Below are 14,747 nucleotides of genomic sequence, written 5' to 3'. Positions count from 1 at the left end.
ACTATCCCAGATAAGATGTCAGTGAAATCACTGTGCATTTTGAACAGAGAGAAAACTGACTTAAGTGTTTTCCCTTCGTGCTTTTAAGCAAGCTGCTTCCCAACAGTGGTTGAAATGGGGTCACTTTCTTGGAGGTGCTGAGTACAGTTGAGAAGGAGGGGGTTTGTCTAAATCACTCTTACAAGAAAAAAACAAAGTTAGACCTCTACCTTTTTTCGGGAAGATGTCAAGGGAACTTGTAGCTGCTTGAACTCGGCACTACTATTTCTCAGCTAACCACTACTGAAATGAGTTTCTTGTTCTTTTGCGAAGTTTGTTTGCCTGTGTTTAAATCCTTATCAGGCCAGAGAGAAGGAACAGTAGAGGGAAAACAGCAACTTTGAACTCAGGTAGGGTCTCCCTGGGGTACAAGAAAACTTGGGTCAAGCTCCTTCTAAATGATTATGTTTGTTTCTAGCTGGAGTGAAACAGCTCTAACAGATGAGATTAAGAACTTATCCTAAAGGAACCAGTAGGTTGGTGGTCATGGGAATTTCTTGGGATCTTTCTTGCTAATACTTCTATGAAATGCTTTGTAAAGGTCTGTGGTTTGGAATAGGGAAATGAGGAAAAAATGTGAAGTCTCAAAGTTTTGTGGAAGAGGAAATGTTTCCTGCTTGAGCACATACAACTGCAGCTGAAGTCAACGTGAGTTCTGGGAGTTCAGCACCCTGAAAATAAGGCCGATGCCTAAATGAAATTGAGCTTCAAAAAGAAAAGTAGTTTTCTGGTCCTTTTGGAGCCAAAACAAAAAAGTATTTATTCTATTTGATCAGCTATTCACAAATGATGCCTTTGTATCTTTAAAATAAAACTGGGAGCTCTCATCTTTGATGTTATCTCGTGATAAGACAGAGCTTTGAAGCATTAACAGAGACTAATTGGAACAGAATACCAATACAACCGAAAATTAATGGAAAACACAAGAACTGTTTGGAGCGCTATCACTCTAAACAGGGACCATTTCTTTTCAAATGCTATAGAATTTCAGGGAGAAAGTGCAGTTCTCTGGAGTGTAGATGAAAGAGGAGAATTGTCTGATTCAGTGTAGCATGATACTTCAAAAACAATCACGGGGTTTAAAGTTATTTGTATGTATTCATTGTATTTTTAAGTATCAAATTCTTTCAGATACGTAACAGGCTAGAGGAGGGTGGGGAAGGTGTATCACAGGTGAAATAGTATCAAATTCATATTTTTATTTGAAACAGGCTCTTTTTTTGCCTGTTCTGTTTTGAAGACAGCATTTCTTTCCATCCTGAGCTTGAAAAGAATTTGTCGAAGTTGCTGGAATGGAAGGAAAAAAAATAGTAGTGCTATATATAGAAAGCATGCAGATGAGAATAAAGCAAAATTATATCTGCAATCAACCCTAGACCTGAACATAGATAATAAATTGTCATTAGCCCTAACAGTATGCAAGTGATACAAAGGAGACTAAAATTTGCCCTGGAGTCTCAACTCCTCTCGTAGGCCAAGCCTATTCTGATGCCCTATGATGTTTGGTTGGCTCATGGTGAGATAAACCAGGGAAGGGCAAAAGCAGAGTGAAAATGTGCTTTGGAGCTATTCTGGGGAACAACTTGCCCTGGTGCAAGCCCAGGCAGTGCTTTGGGTGTGCTGGTTTGCCCTGTGGGCAACCTCAGCCCCTAATCTGCGAGGATCCCCTCCAAGTCTGCTGAGGTAGACTTGATAGTGAGATATGTATGTTTGTATCCTTGCTCCTAGCAGCATGCGAAGGCAGCGTGCTCTCTAGATCTGTCCAAGAAACCCACTTGGTATTAAAAGAAAATTATTCTGGTTGCTTAGCCAAGTACTCTGATATTAAGCAATGCCAGAACTGAGGTTGCTCAGGCAACCTTCTTTCTATTCCCTCATTCATTAACATGCTAGGTGATCATAGTTGAAGCTACTAATTTTTAGTTCAGACCATATCTTGGATTAAGACAAAGATTTGCACAAGGCAGCTTGTCCTACTGTGGAAAGCCCAGGGATAGGGTTTCAGAGCGTTTTTCAAACATTGCACAGGCTTTGCTGAAAATGCAAGGAGCAGGAGGTATGTGGCCATTTGAAAAATCTGTCAAATGTGAGTGAAATATCCTTTAAAGAGAACTGCTCATCTGTGAGGTCTCAGCACAGAGACCCTCTGCCTTCTTGGGACAACACTTCACCCTTTGCTGTCTCACCCTCGCAAGGGTTACCTGGGCAGCCCAGCCTCTCCGCCCATGGCCCCACATACCCATTTCTTTAGCTGTGTTTCTCACCTTGAGCAGCACCTCTCTGACCAGACACATATCCACCGACTTTTGGGGAGTGGTCAGTGCTTTATCTTGGTTTAGTTGTAAAGCACCATCTGTCTGTGCCAAAACTGCAATTGAAACTACTGTTGATGTTATTGCCTAAAATGTTTCAAACCACTCACCGTGGCTGTTCTATTTTTCTCAAATTATTTTCTACCTAAACAGTCATTAGTTCTGAGCTAATCCAACAGTGACTGCATTTTCAAATGTTACCTAAGTGGTAAAAACATAGGATTTGTGTATTTTTGCAAAGGTCTCCTTCTGCTGTGCAGTTGGGATGAAAAACAGTTGAAGACTCATTCAAATATGCTTAGTCGTCTTCTTGAAAGGAAAAGATGTCTCTTATCTGTAACCCTAAAATGTAGTACAGTATCAGCAGCTTTTGTTTTAATGTCTATTGCTTTTTCTTCTTGAGAACCTGGAATTTTGCAATCCTGTTAAGTGCTTGTTTTCGCCGATAAATAGTCTGCACTGTTGCTATATTTCTCTTGTTAGGTCCTCAGGGGACAAAGGCAGTAAAGAAAGAAAATGAATAAATAAACAGCTCAAAGTCTTGAGTGTCCAAAAATATTGCAGTATCTTGATTTGAATAATCAAAAATTGAGACACTTTATTTGGGTACATTTCATCACATTGAATGCTTTGCATGCAAATCTGAAGTCTGCCATTCCCTCCAATTCCTCCGAACGTTTCCATTGAGGATCTTTCTCTGTTTCATCTAGTCCAACAAAAGGACAAGCCTGCATGTTTTTTACAAATTAAGTTAAGTCTTTATTGTAAAAAAATGGCCCACAAAATACAATGGGGGGGATTATCTTCCCACATTTTTGCAACGACTAAATAAGATCCCTTGATTTAGTCCTTTTGTTTTACTGCAGGTATATGAAAAATATCTACCTTTGTTTGATGTAGATCTATTTCAGAATATTTTAAGCTGTACTTTTTAGTTTTAGCTGAAAATACTGAAAATAATCTAATTAAAAACAACAACAAGACCCCTGCTCCCAGTACTTTATTGGGAAGTTGGACTAAGCAGGGGCTTAATGCAGTCATCCCAAACGAGAGCACTTTAGCGGACTTCTGTTTCTAATTAAACTCCAAAACAAAGCCAAGGGTCAGTGATGTCTGACTCCTCTCGACATCTGAGAATGTCAGGGGGTTTCATTCAAGCTACATCTTTGGTCCAGATCCATTTCTTTCCACGTCAGATCACAAAACCAAGGAAAACATCATAGGCAAACTTGTATGACGGGAAGAGCCTCATTCCTGCCATTGAGGCATGCCTCAGTTTTTCACAGAAACTACTTTCTGTAGCCTCCCTGTGCCCAATCCGTTATCTCACACCCCTGTTTCCTGTGGTTTGTGTCATGATCTAAAACACTGCTGACAGAAAGTACACTGAAGAATGCAGAAGAACACCCTCAGATACACCTGTATCTCCAGGTCTGTCCCAAATACGTAGAAAAGAAACCCAAACTCATCAGATGGACAGGGAGGTGATGTACATGGAGGGAGGTGGCTGGCCCTGGGGCTGCGCTGTGCGTCAGCAGGGAGCCTGACGCAGCCGTTGGAGATGATGATGAGTGACGCGAGTACATTGTGATGGGGGCCTCCAAAGGCTCTCGTTGCCTGGCCCAGCTTGTTCGACAGTACTTAATTTTTAACATGTGGAAATTTCTGAAATATGCATCTTAGAATATCTGCTTAGCTTGCCTAGAAAGCTTTAATAATTAATGGAAATTCTGAGTTGAGGTATAGTAATGATTTATATGGGGAGCTGTCTTTACACAATCTGCTCTCAAAGCTTTCTAGAGTATTACTCTTAGTGTCTAATTAACTTCCGAAGAGTGATACTGCTCCTTTCACTACACTGATTGATCAAGGGCTTAACTGCAAGTCATATTTTCCAAGTGATTCCCCAGTGTCCTCTCAGCTCTTATGAGTTCTTGCTGAGGAACAGAACTGTCTTGGACATCAAGAACTACTTACAAGTTTTTCAGATATAGTATCTTAGCCATCAGGGTGTTCCTGTTGCTGTTTAGCCCATGTAGTCATAGCACAGAAATGTCTAGTTTTTAGATATGACTTTGTGTTATCTGATCTAAATATTTTTCTCTTCCCCAGTAGCAAGTCTTCCTGGTACAGCCTTTGGAGCATGTTCCTTTCACGCTTTGGGATTCATGGTGATAACGATACAATAATATACAAAAACCTGCTAAAAGTTCAAGTAACTAATAATGATTTAGAGTTAAGATGTGGTATTGCAAGGACCAACTACCAGCTAAGGACTTTGAAAATACAGGGTCATTTCATTGTTCTGCCATTTGCGTGGTGGGTGGTCTGGATAAATGCTTGTATTTTTGCTACTTATAAAAGAGACAGTGATCATATGTTGTGATCTAGCTGGGGGGGGAGGGATCTATGGAGACCCCAGGACTATTATTACTACCAAATCTGTTTTCAGGCCGTTGGGCATTTTATTTGTTTAAAGCTGTGTGAGAGTGAGAAGAAAAGATGACAGGACAGTGAACAGAAGCAGGGGAAGTCTCATGCACCTCAGGGCTTGTTCTTACTGCCGCTAAATTTTGGCTATTGCAAGTAATACAAAGTACTAGAGAGCCACGGGCACAGGAGAAGCAAAATGCAGCACAGCTCTTTCAGACTCACTCTCTTTTGAAGAACATGTCATTTTTAGGGTCACCAGAGGATGATTAGCAAAAATGTCTTTTGCTTAGTATTTAATTCTCAATTCAAGGCCTGCTTGTCCCACCACTTCCCTGTTCCCTGCTCATGATCTCAATGGATCTCTTAGTTTTTGGCACAAGTTGCCTTATTATAAGTCACCAAAACATTTTATGAATATTTGCTCACCCATAGCTAGGTTTACATTTGATATTGGCAGCTCATCATCAGCTGGTGAAGCAGACCTCAAAGAGGGGCAGCTCATTACAAGCAGCCCAGTTCCTCTTGGGCCACACACAGGCTGCCCTGACCCCAGGAGATCATACTGCTACTGGCACCTTTCTTCAAATATATCAAGTTCTAAAAATCTGTTATTTTCTTAACCAGTTCCCTCCCTTTTTATAGTGGTCAAAGAGTCTTCTCCAGTGTAGGCTGCTCTTACTCCAGTACTGGGTGTGCCATGTATTGCCAAGATATTTTTTTATCTTTTCCATAAAGACTGTGCCTTCACCTCGCATCTGAGGGCATTGTGGTGATGGCACTGGCTTTGGAGACTGTGTGTCCAGGCTCATCTATAACTGACAGCTACCAGCTTGAAAGTACCTAATTCCTTAGGATCCAAATATTCCTCTGACAGGATTAATGGCCTCACCTTTAAAAAAATTACCTATATCTCCATTTCCTCTTTCCGTCCAAACAACATTTCTCATACTAATAACATCAGCCAGAGCAAAAGAGGAGATAAAAGCACTGGTGGCAGAGTTCCACGTGTGAAGGAAGGTGTCATAAAGTCTTGGAGGGCTTATCTAAAGTTTGCACCAAAATTAATAATTGGCTTTGCCATTTAAATCAGCCTGGAACCCTAATGTGTTTATTCTGAAACTCCATCAGGCAAAAGCTAGTCTGAGTGTCTTATGCTGGAGCTTCTTGGAGGATTTCATTTCTGTGGAGCCAGAATGAAGATACTTAGCCTATCTCCACAAGTCCCAGGCAGAGGCTGGTAACTGAATTCAGGCACTTTGGTTTGGAGTTTTTTTTCTTTCTTTCTCATATGGAGCTATGTTTTTGAATGTTCAGCTCATTCTGTTCAGGTATGAGAGAGTTTGGAGGCTGCTTTGACAAATGTCTTATGCTGGAGTTCCCCAAGGAGAGCTACATAGGGACAGATGCTCGTGTTGATCTAGCTTTTTTTTAAAACTGAAACATTAAGACTTGATGCAAATTATGTTAGAGATATCCTATGATCATGCTTTAACTAAACTCTTACCTGCTTTACCAACAGGAGAGAATATGTGGAAAATATGTAAAGAAGAAATAGGGATTTTCCCCAAACAGTTGTCTTATTAAAAAATTAAAAATATATAATTTTGACATCTGGGTACCAATTAATGCTTCATCCTCTATTTGTATCATTACTTTCAGAAATAAGCAGTTTGTCATGTAAAAATGTGCTAAGTACAGGTGGAACACAAATATAATTAATTCCAGATGAAAATGTTTTATCCAAATACAAAAATGGTAGCGTTGGGATTGTCTGATGTTCTGTGTTGGCCTCGTACTGCTCCTGTGGAAGGATAAAACTAGGGTTAGCTTTTCTGCAGGTTTTGTAAAGCTCATCTCTTGTGAAAATTTTACCCAAAATCAGTTACAGAAATATTGCCATGTGCTCAAAGAATTATAGGTATATTTCTTATATGTAATCTCCTAACAGTATTGGTAGAAACCCTTTAAATGTCTGTATTCTAAACCAAAAGTTTCCAAAATATGGCATGCCAGCCATACCAAATAGGCACACAGTTTGATATGTCCGTTACTGCTTCTGGTGCTGCCTCCAACTTCTGAGCTACTACTGATAAAAAATTTGTGATCCCCTGTGCAAAAATAAGTGTTTTCTAGCTAACAGTAAATATTAAGTCATGTAAGAAAGTGATGTCTTGTTACAGGTACCTGTATCTCCTGATACAGATATCTTGTTTATCAGCCTGCCTCCCTCCTTGTGGTATAGCACAGAACTGCCTTGGCTTAAAAACAAAAAAGGTGGGAGGAAAACCCTTACAAATCAAGGCATACAGTTGTCTGAGTGCACATGAATCATTCTGAAACGCTCACGTTCCAATTACAGTAATTTTAATAACAAAATACATTGCCCATACAGCATGATGTTAAATGCGTGCAGCTCTAGAGGAGAAGGGCTACAGACAGCAACAGTTAAATTGTGGGGCTTCTCCCAGGTGAAGCTACAGAGGAGCTGATCAGTAAAGCAAGAAATCACTGCTCTAGTGTGTGTAAGGGAAAGAGGTAATAGGGATGCTGCTACCTGAGGAAAAGGGCAAGTCCTCTTACAGATAAGGGAAGAGAGCGGTGTAAGGGGAGAAAACCATGTAAGGAAAGATTAGAGTTTGTTAAAAAGTGGAAAATTATTTAACACTGAAGTTGTATCTCAAGCCAGTCCTGTCTATCCCAAGACCACTGCACGTTTGTAACCTCAACTTTGCAGACCACGCTGTTTCTCTTAGATAACAAGGATATGCAGATAGTAAGAGGCACAAAAATAAATTAGAAAAGGATTTCTTTAATGCTTCTAATAATGTATTTGGACATGATTATCATAATGAATCTTGTAAAAGGAATTTACTGTTTCCCCTTTTGTATGATGTATTTCTGACCTTAACCCACTTGATATGCGATTCCTATTCAGCGAAGGTGCCCATAATAGAGGGGCAAGAAGGATGATCAGAGTTCAAACAATAGGGTAAGAAATGCAGAGTAGTGGGAAAAAGCTTCCATTTTCCCATAAGCTGGGGCACAGAAGATACTGCAGCCTCAGCTCTACAGTATCTTATGAACAAACAAATTATGCATGAGTTTGCTCAGGGGACTACTCAGCTACTCAACAATAATGGGTAATTGCCCTCACAAACTTATCCTCATATCACTCATACACACCAACACTTATACTGAAAAGAGAAGACACGAGGAACAAATTTCAATATAAAACACATTATTATTATGAAAATGACACATTTCCATTTAACCCTTTTCTAACAAAAAGAACTCCCTGCATTTCAAAGAAAATGGGGCTAGGAAATTTTAAACGTTAGTCTCAGTATTTTCCCTTGGAAGGCACACTCAAGATTGTTTTACTTGGCACATTCTATACTCTTCATTGTAGCAAAGGCTTGCGGGTATCTAATGACACAATCACAGAATGCCATAGAAATTTGGAACAAAATCCCCATCTTCGATACAATTCAGCAGATTCACGCCATATGGAAATCCTGCTGTTTAATGTAACACCATTAAAAGCCACATATTGCTAAATTCATCTCTCAAAGATTTTTGCAAAAGTTGCAGGAACAATATTATTTCTGAGTTTTTAACCTTTATTCAGCCTCCAGCATTCTTAAGAGTCAAACGCGTGTTTCATAACTGGAAATCCGACTACTTCATATGCTGGTGATATTTTGATTTCTCAAACGTACATAGTAATATGATAGTCTTGTCTCCTTCATAAAGATCTAGTAAGTTACAACTTGATCAATAACTGGGAAAGAGATATGATCCATAGCTAGAGCTCAGCATCCTGAAACATGAGAGATTAATTTTAATTTATTCTATACATCTTCACCCTAAGCATCTCATTCATTTCTGCCCCCCTGCCCCCCCCCCCCCCCCCCCCCCCGACTTTTCAGTTCTAACTGGTAAGTTCCTGGGCCTAAGATTGTGTGCTAACATTTGGAATTGGGAAGCCCTTTGGTACTTCTGGACTGCAAATGAAATAATTGATAAAGCTGTTTGCTGCACAGCCACTCGTACGCATCTTTAGTCCATCCATTTAGGAGAATCTTCTACCGAAGACAGTCATTAAGGATGCACAATACGAGTAGACAGAAGGAAGCTCTGGCTGCTGTGTAGTTACTTTAACAAAGCTTTACCCAACATTTTCAACCACATCTGCAGAAATCTCAGCTTTCCTTTCCGGACTGCTTGTAGGTGCAAGGATTTTCCGGCTTCATCTGCTTGCAAGAATTGCATCAGAAAGGATACAGGAAATGATAAAAATCCAGGCCCTTGTTGCAGTGTATTTCCCTAAAATCTTGCTGAAATTTGAAGCAACATTTCAACCCAGTGTGACAGCACGTGACTAATACCACCACAGAGAGATACCATGAAAATGGAGCGTGCATGCTGTTTGCCATGCTAAAAGGAGTATCTTTAAACTCAGAAGTACTCTGTGCCAGGAATCTCAGAGGCACCTGAGGAGAGTCCTACATGAGCTGTAAGATGCATTCTCAATCTGAACCTATTTCAGATTTACCAGTTTTTTCTTTTCCATGTCTAAAGGTGGGTTAGGGATTTGCACAAGAGTCAAGGCCAGCATCAACAGGTGTGGCAGTTACAGCCAGACTCCCGCACACCTTTCCAGAGGCTGAGCCCTCCTGAACACATGGTAATCACAGGTGCCTAGAGAAGGGCCAACATCTTTCTGAAAATGTCATGCAGGAAGGATTCAAATCTCTTCCAAGTCAGCAAGAATAATGGCAGCTGACTCAGAGCCTGAGAGTTTTTGCAGAGAGTTCTGTTATTTTATATAACCATGTCAGGGAGGAGCAAGATGGGTTGGGGCCAGCACCTCCAGGAGATGACGGAGGAGGAGTGAACAGACCTAAACTAGGAAGGGAGAGGACACACGAGTAGCTGCCTGACTTTTGTTTGCAAATTAATGGTTTATGAGAATGTTACCCCCGATCTAAGTGGCCAAACTTATTCTGGTAAATTTTCAGAAGTTGCTTTACGCAGTTGTTGGCAGCCTTGTAAGTCCAGGGTTTCAACTCCAGAGTTGCAACAAGATAATTACTCTCTCTCACTTTGTCAATATGAGCAAAGTGGGCTTTACATCTCTTTAGGGAAAACTAGCAAAGCAGCAAACAGTCATAAAGGAAAGAATAGCTCTTTTAATAAGATCAGCACACTCTGAGTAACAAATTACCTGGATGAGGGAGGAGCACCAGTCCTAGAAACCTTCCCAGATTCTGGCTGGTGCACTTCTGGCAAGTCACAGTGTGTCTCTGTAGCAGGAGCCAGTGAAGCTACATTTGGGGGTTGTGATGACATTTGTATGTCCCTAATATATTTATAACTTAGGACAGAGTACCTGTGTGTATGTCTCACATTTTTTCCCTAGCAGATATGCAGAGATTTAAGCAGATGAAAATGTGTCCACAAAGGACCATAAAGAAGAAAAGGAGTTATAAGGTAATGCAGCAAGAGCACTGATGCATGGTTATTGAAAGTAAAAATGGTTAACATGTGGAAAGAGGTATATAAATGACTGTAAGCCACTTTTTCAAATGTCTTTCCCTGTTGCTCTTAGCAATATCACCGAATATGATCAAATCGTTTTTCTGCTTCTTTGCCACAGAAACTTTTGCAAGTTAACAGCCATCTTAAAAAGAGGGCACGGGGTCCACGACAGATAACGCACATTCTGTTGTGTGATTCTCAAAGACTGTTAGTGCTCTTCATGTGGGAGTTCTAAACCACTCACCACTGGCTTGCCTTTGCTCCCACTGGTGTCAGCGGTTAAGGTTCGTGGGGGTTGTGTGCAGGCTCACAGGTCTGCCTACGTGGAGGCTGCAGGTCGAGTAGCACCCAGCATGCATCAGTTCCCCGTGTGTAAGCCTTGGTATAGTTTTAATTTATTTTTAAGAACACAAAGATACATGATTTAAATATTGTGAAATCCTGTATATATTTTGGCTCAGTCAGTCATATGCCTGTTTACTCACAGATTCCCCAAAATCTGCATTTCCCCAGGCATTCATGTCTTTCAGACTCTTTATGCTGCTTTTTCTGCCTCAGTTATTTCTTAACACCATGCTGCCTGCTTTTCCTTAGACCCAGTGGAATCTGGCCTTTTTTGTTAGCCTTGGTTTTAGCACACGTGATCAAGTGGTCACTGCTTGACTCCCTAACCGCGGGGCCAACAGCACGTACTGTCAAGGTGGGGAACACCTTTCCGCCCTCCGCCTGCCTCCATCCCTTTGTGTGCAAAAAAAAAAGAAACCTAAATGTGAGCAAGATCATAAGCACAAGATGAAGAATGGCAGATGAGCCCTGCTTGGTAGCTGGCTATAGCTGAGCGATGTAGGCTTGTGTCCTCCCAAGCCAGGATCAGGGTCAGAGCTGTCTAACACCCTGGACAAAAACTGTGTAACTAAAAATGTGTTTAAATTTAAAAGGGGATTGTGAAACATTTCCCTCCTCGGGTCTTTGCGTAGGGGAGGATTAGGCTGCTGGATACTGAAAGGGCTGGATTTTGGGTTGTGTTTTGCTTGGAAGTATGAGAACAGGAGCACAGGTAGATTCCTGAAGGAGTGGGTTTCCCTTCCAGGGGAAAGGCACCTACCTCCGAACGTGGGTCTCGGCCTCTCCGTACCACACTTTCGTCACTGCAAAATGGACAAGTCTCTTCCTTTCCTTTCTCTCCAATCGTACCTTTCTGGGGACAAGGCTGCACGCCGGTGCTGTACCCTTGTAATGGGATTCTGTTTTGGGTTGGAACATCTTGATGTTAATAAGTAAAAATAAACAAAAAAGGTTGAACCCTTTTGGTTCCCTGGGAAAGGTGGGCTGCAGGAAAATAAAAAAGCCTGCAAATCTCATATATGTGGTCTTTCCTGTCATTGAGCAATCTCTGTCATTGAATTCCCCTTTCCCTCTCTTACCAGAGAGATTATTGTTATTTTTAATAAATAGCACAAGTTTTGAGTACTTGCATTATCAAAGAGTTTGCAGTCCTGATTAGGAAATCTATTTAACCTGGTGTCAATTGGCTTCCTTGATGTGAAAATCCACCCGAATCCTGGGAGAGAGGGCAGGCAGTGCCCCAGTCAAGCTTTCTGCAGGAATAACTTGTTTTAAGAAGCAGAGGAAAGCAAAGGCTGCCAAACAGTCAAAAAGTGAAGAGAATGTCTCAGTGGAGCATTGAAGGGAATAGATGCTCATGCCGGTGATGAGATTTTGTTTTAATCATAGTGATAAACCTTTTAATTTTGGTGCAGAGCAACAGCGGCTTTAAAAATGAAATAAAGGGTTTGTGACTAGCGAGAGTCCTCGGTGTTGCTTCCAGAGCATTGCTTGGGCTGTTATTAAAGCCCTGCCAATGGGTTCAAGTGGAACAGCTAATGTTTCAAGTGTTCATAAATAATTGTTTAATGTTCCAAGCACTTTAGGAGTAGGTTTTAAAAACTAGCCTTGCACTGATTATTTCCACCGCTGTAAAAACATTCTTTTGACAGTAGCTTTGTCTGCTACTTAGAGTTTTCTGTGAAAAGGAAAAAAAGAAAATAACCACCATCCCCTGTGAGTCAGTAGAGAGGGATGCACCCAGCATCGGACCTGTAAAAAAACCCTAAAACTAGCAGATTTCCCTCAAAAATTGGCCAAAATCTACAATAATCTGTGATATGTTGAGAGCAGGACCACAACCATGGCTGGTATTTGAGAGGTTCCAATGGGCCATCTCTGCTTCTGTGGATCTGGAGGGGTGTGTTGGGATGGCACCGGGTCCCAGGGAGGTTGTGGATTGCCTTGATTTACCCATCCCCATAGATGATGTTTTAAAGCTGGGCTAGGGGTGAGGTCTTTTCATTGTAACCAGGAAGCCCTTAGTGTAGTCAAACACAGCCAGAGCAGAGCCAAGAACCAGGCTTGGTAGTTTAAAGAAAATTACCATTTTTAAAGACACAATTAAAAAAATGGTGTGGTAAAACCGAAGGACCAGAATCCTGGAGAGCAGAAAGCCTGGGGAGAGGTGGAGGCTGTTTGCTGAGGCTGCACACAAACCAGGGCTGCATCCTGGCCCTGCTCTGCTCCCCCAGCTGGGGGAGCAGCCCTTGGGGGGCAGGAAGGGGGGAAGGATCGGCCTTGGAGAGCAGGCAGAGCTGGCAGCACCCCTGGTGTCGCTCCCGTGTTCTGTGGGGCTGTCGGCAGGTGGGAATTGTGGTGGGGAGAGAGTAAAACATGAAGCTTGAAGTGATCTTTTTTGGTCAAGGTTTGCACTCTTAATTAATAGGTCTCATTGCTCAAACCAAGTTTTTTTGTTGGTTTTTGTCTCTTTGGTTTTTTTTTTCTTTTAAAGCTGCATGGGGAGGAATAAGAAACTTTTATAAACAATTATCCCATTAAAGTAAAATATGCTGGAAGACACGCTGACTATTCCTAACTATGCTGAACATTCACAGTAGTTCAGAGAGCCCCTTGCAGTTTGTTCCTGTGACTTTCTAGGTTTCATCTGAATACTTTTCCCTAAGATGATGCTTTAGTGCTCTTTTGCTGTTGTCCATATCCCATTGATTGCTGATGGCTGAAATCCTCTTTTAAAAATCAATTTTTTCCTTAAAAAGGTCTATGTGAGTATATATGTGAGCACACACAAATTTTAAGGAGTTAGAAACTTATATTTAGTAAGTAGGATTAAGACTTTTTTATATGTGTATATGCATTTTTATAAGCATGTTTTTGTTTATAAATATATATAGAGAAATATATACGTGTGTAACCTTATGAAGGACAGGCATAGAAGCATCAATCTTTATATGGATGAGGGTTCTCAAGCTTGAGCCTTAGCTGTTAGCCCTCCTGTAAGGATTTACCTAGCAGGGCTTCCGCTACAAAAATACATCCCCTTTTGTTTGCTGTTATATCTTGGCAAATTGTATTTGGACATAAAAAGCACGACTTTATTTCTGCTGTTTATTAGAACTAGGTTGTGTGGTAAGACTGGAAGCTTGTGCAAACACCAGTTACCGCTCCGTTGTGTTGTCTGGGTTTTTTTCCTTTTTTTTTTTTTTTTGTTTGGTTGTGTTGGGGTTTTTTGCGTTGGGTTTTTTGTGCGTGGTTTTTTTTCCCTTTTTCCTCCTGTAGATAAGTCTCTAAAATATCTGATCAGTTATCTGGGCAATGCGGTGCCTCCCGTTCAGGTGCAGAGAGCTGGGTAGGTAAGCGGTGAGCCGGCCTGCCAAGGATGCGTTTGTCGGCGGGGGGGGGGGCAATAGCTTTTTGAGGCCAATTGTTTGATCTGACAAACACCTGCCGGGAGCATCTCCGCTCGGCCGGGATTACTCTTGCTTGGCTGCCCTCTGCCGGCACCGCGCAATGGTGCAGGGGCGGCTGCGCACCGGGGCCGGATCCGGCCGCCCCGCACCGCCCCGCACCGCCCCGCCGCGCGGGAGGGGCAGGCTGATTTAATTAAGCATGAAAAATAGGCAGCATTTGTATGGATCAAAGAAAACAATTATGCATAATGGTTGAACAGAAAACAATTGACTATTATTGAATGAGAGGATTGCTCTAATTAATCCAAAAGATATACCCACTGCTAAATGAGGTGAAGAAAAAGCTCAAGAATAGATTTAACTCTGGAGCGTAATATAGCTGAGGCAAGGGGGCAGTTTATGACTCAACACAGTAGAATTTCTGCTTGTAAATGTGATTGCTAACGTTTTTTTTTTTCTTTTAATCACAATTTTCCTAACTTGCAAATGAATCTGAAATATGTAGAAATAATAGTGTCTGTCGTGTAAAATGAATGCATGTTTTTCTTCTCTAAGGTTTTATTTTTAACTGTCTCTAGTAAAAGTACATTAGTCATATTTATCTCACTCATGAAAGAGCCTCTTTCTGTAACTCGCTTCGGATTTAACCCCTTTAAGGTTATCTACA

This window comes from Phalacrocorax carbo, chromosome 6 (genome assembly GCF_963921805.1).
Source record: "Phalacrocorax carbo chromosome 6, bPhaCar2.1, whole genome shotgun sequence".
NCBI lineage: Eukaryota > Metazoa > Chordata > Aves > Suliformes > Phalacrocoracidae > Phalacrocorax > Phalacrocorax carbo.
This window is presented reverse-complemented; position numbering follows the sequence as displayed.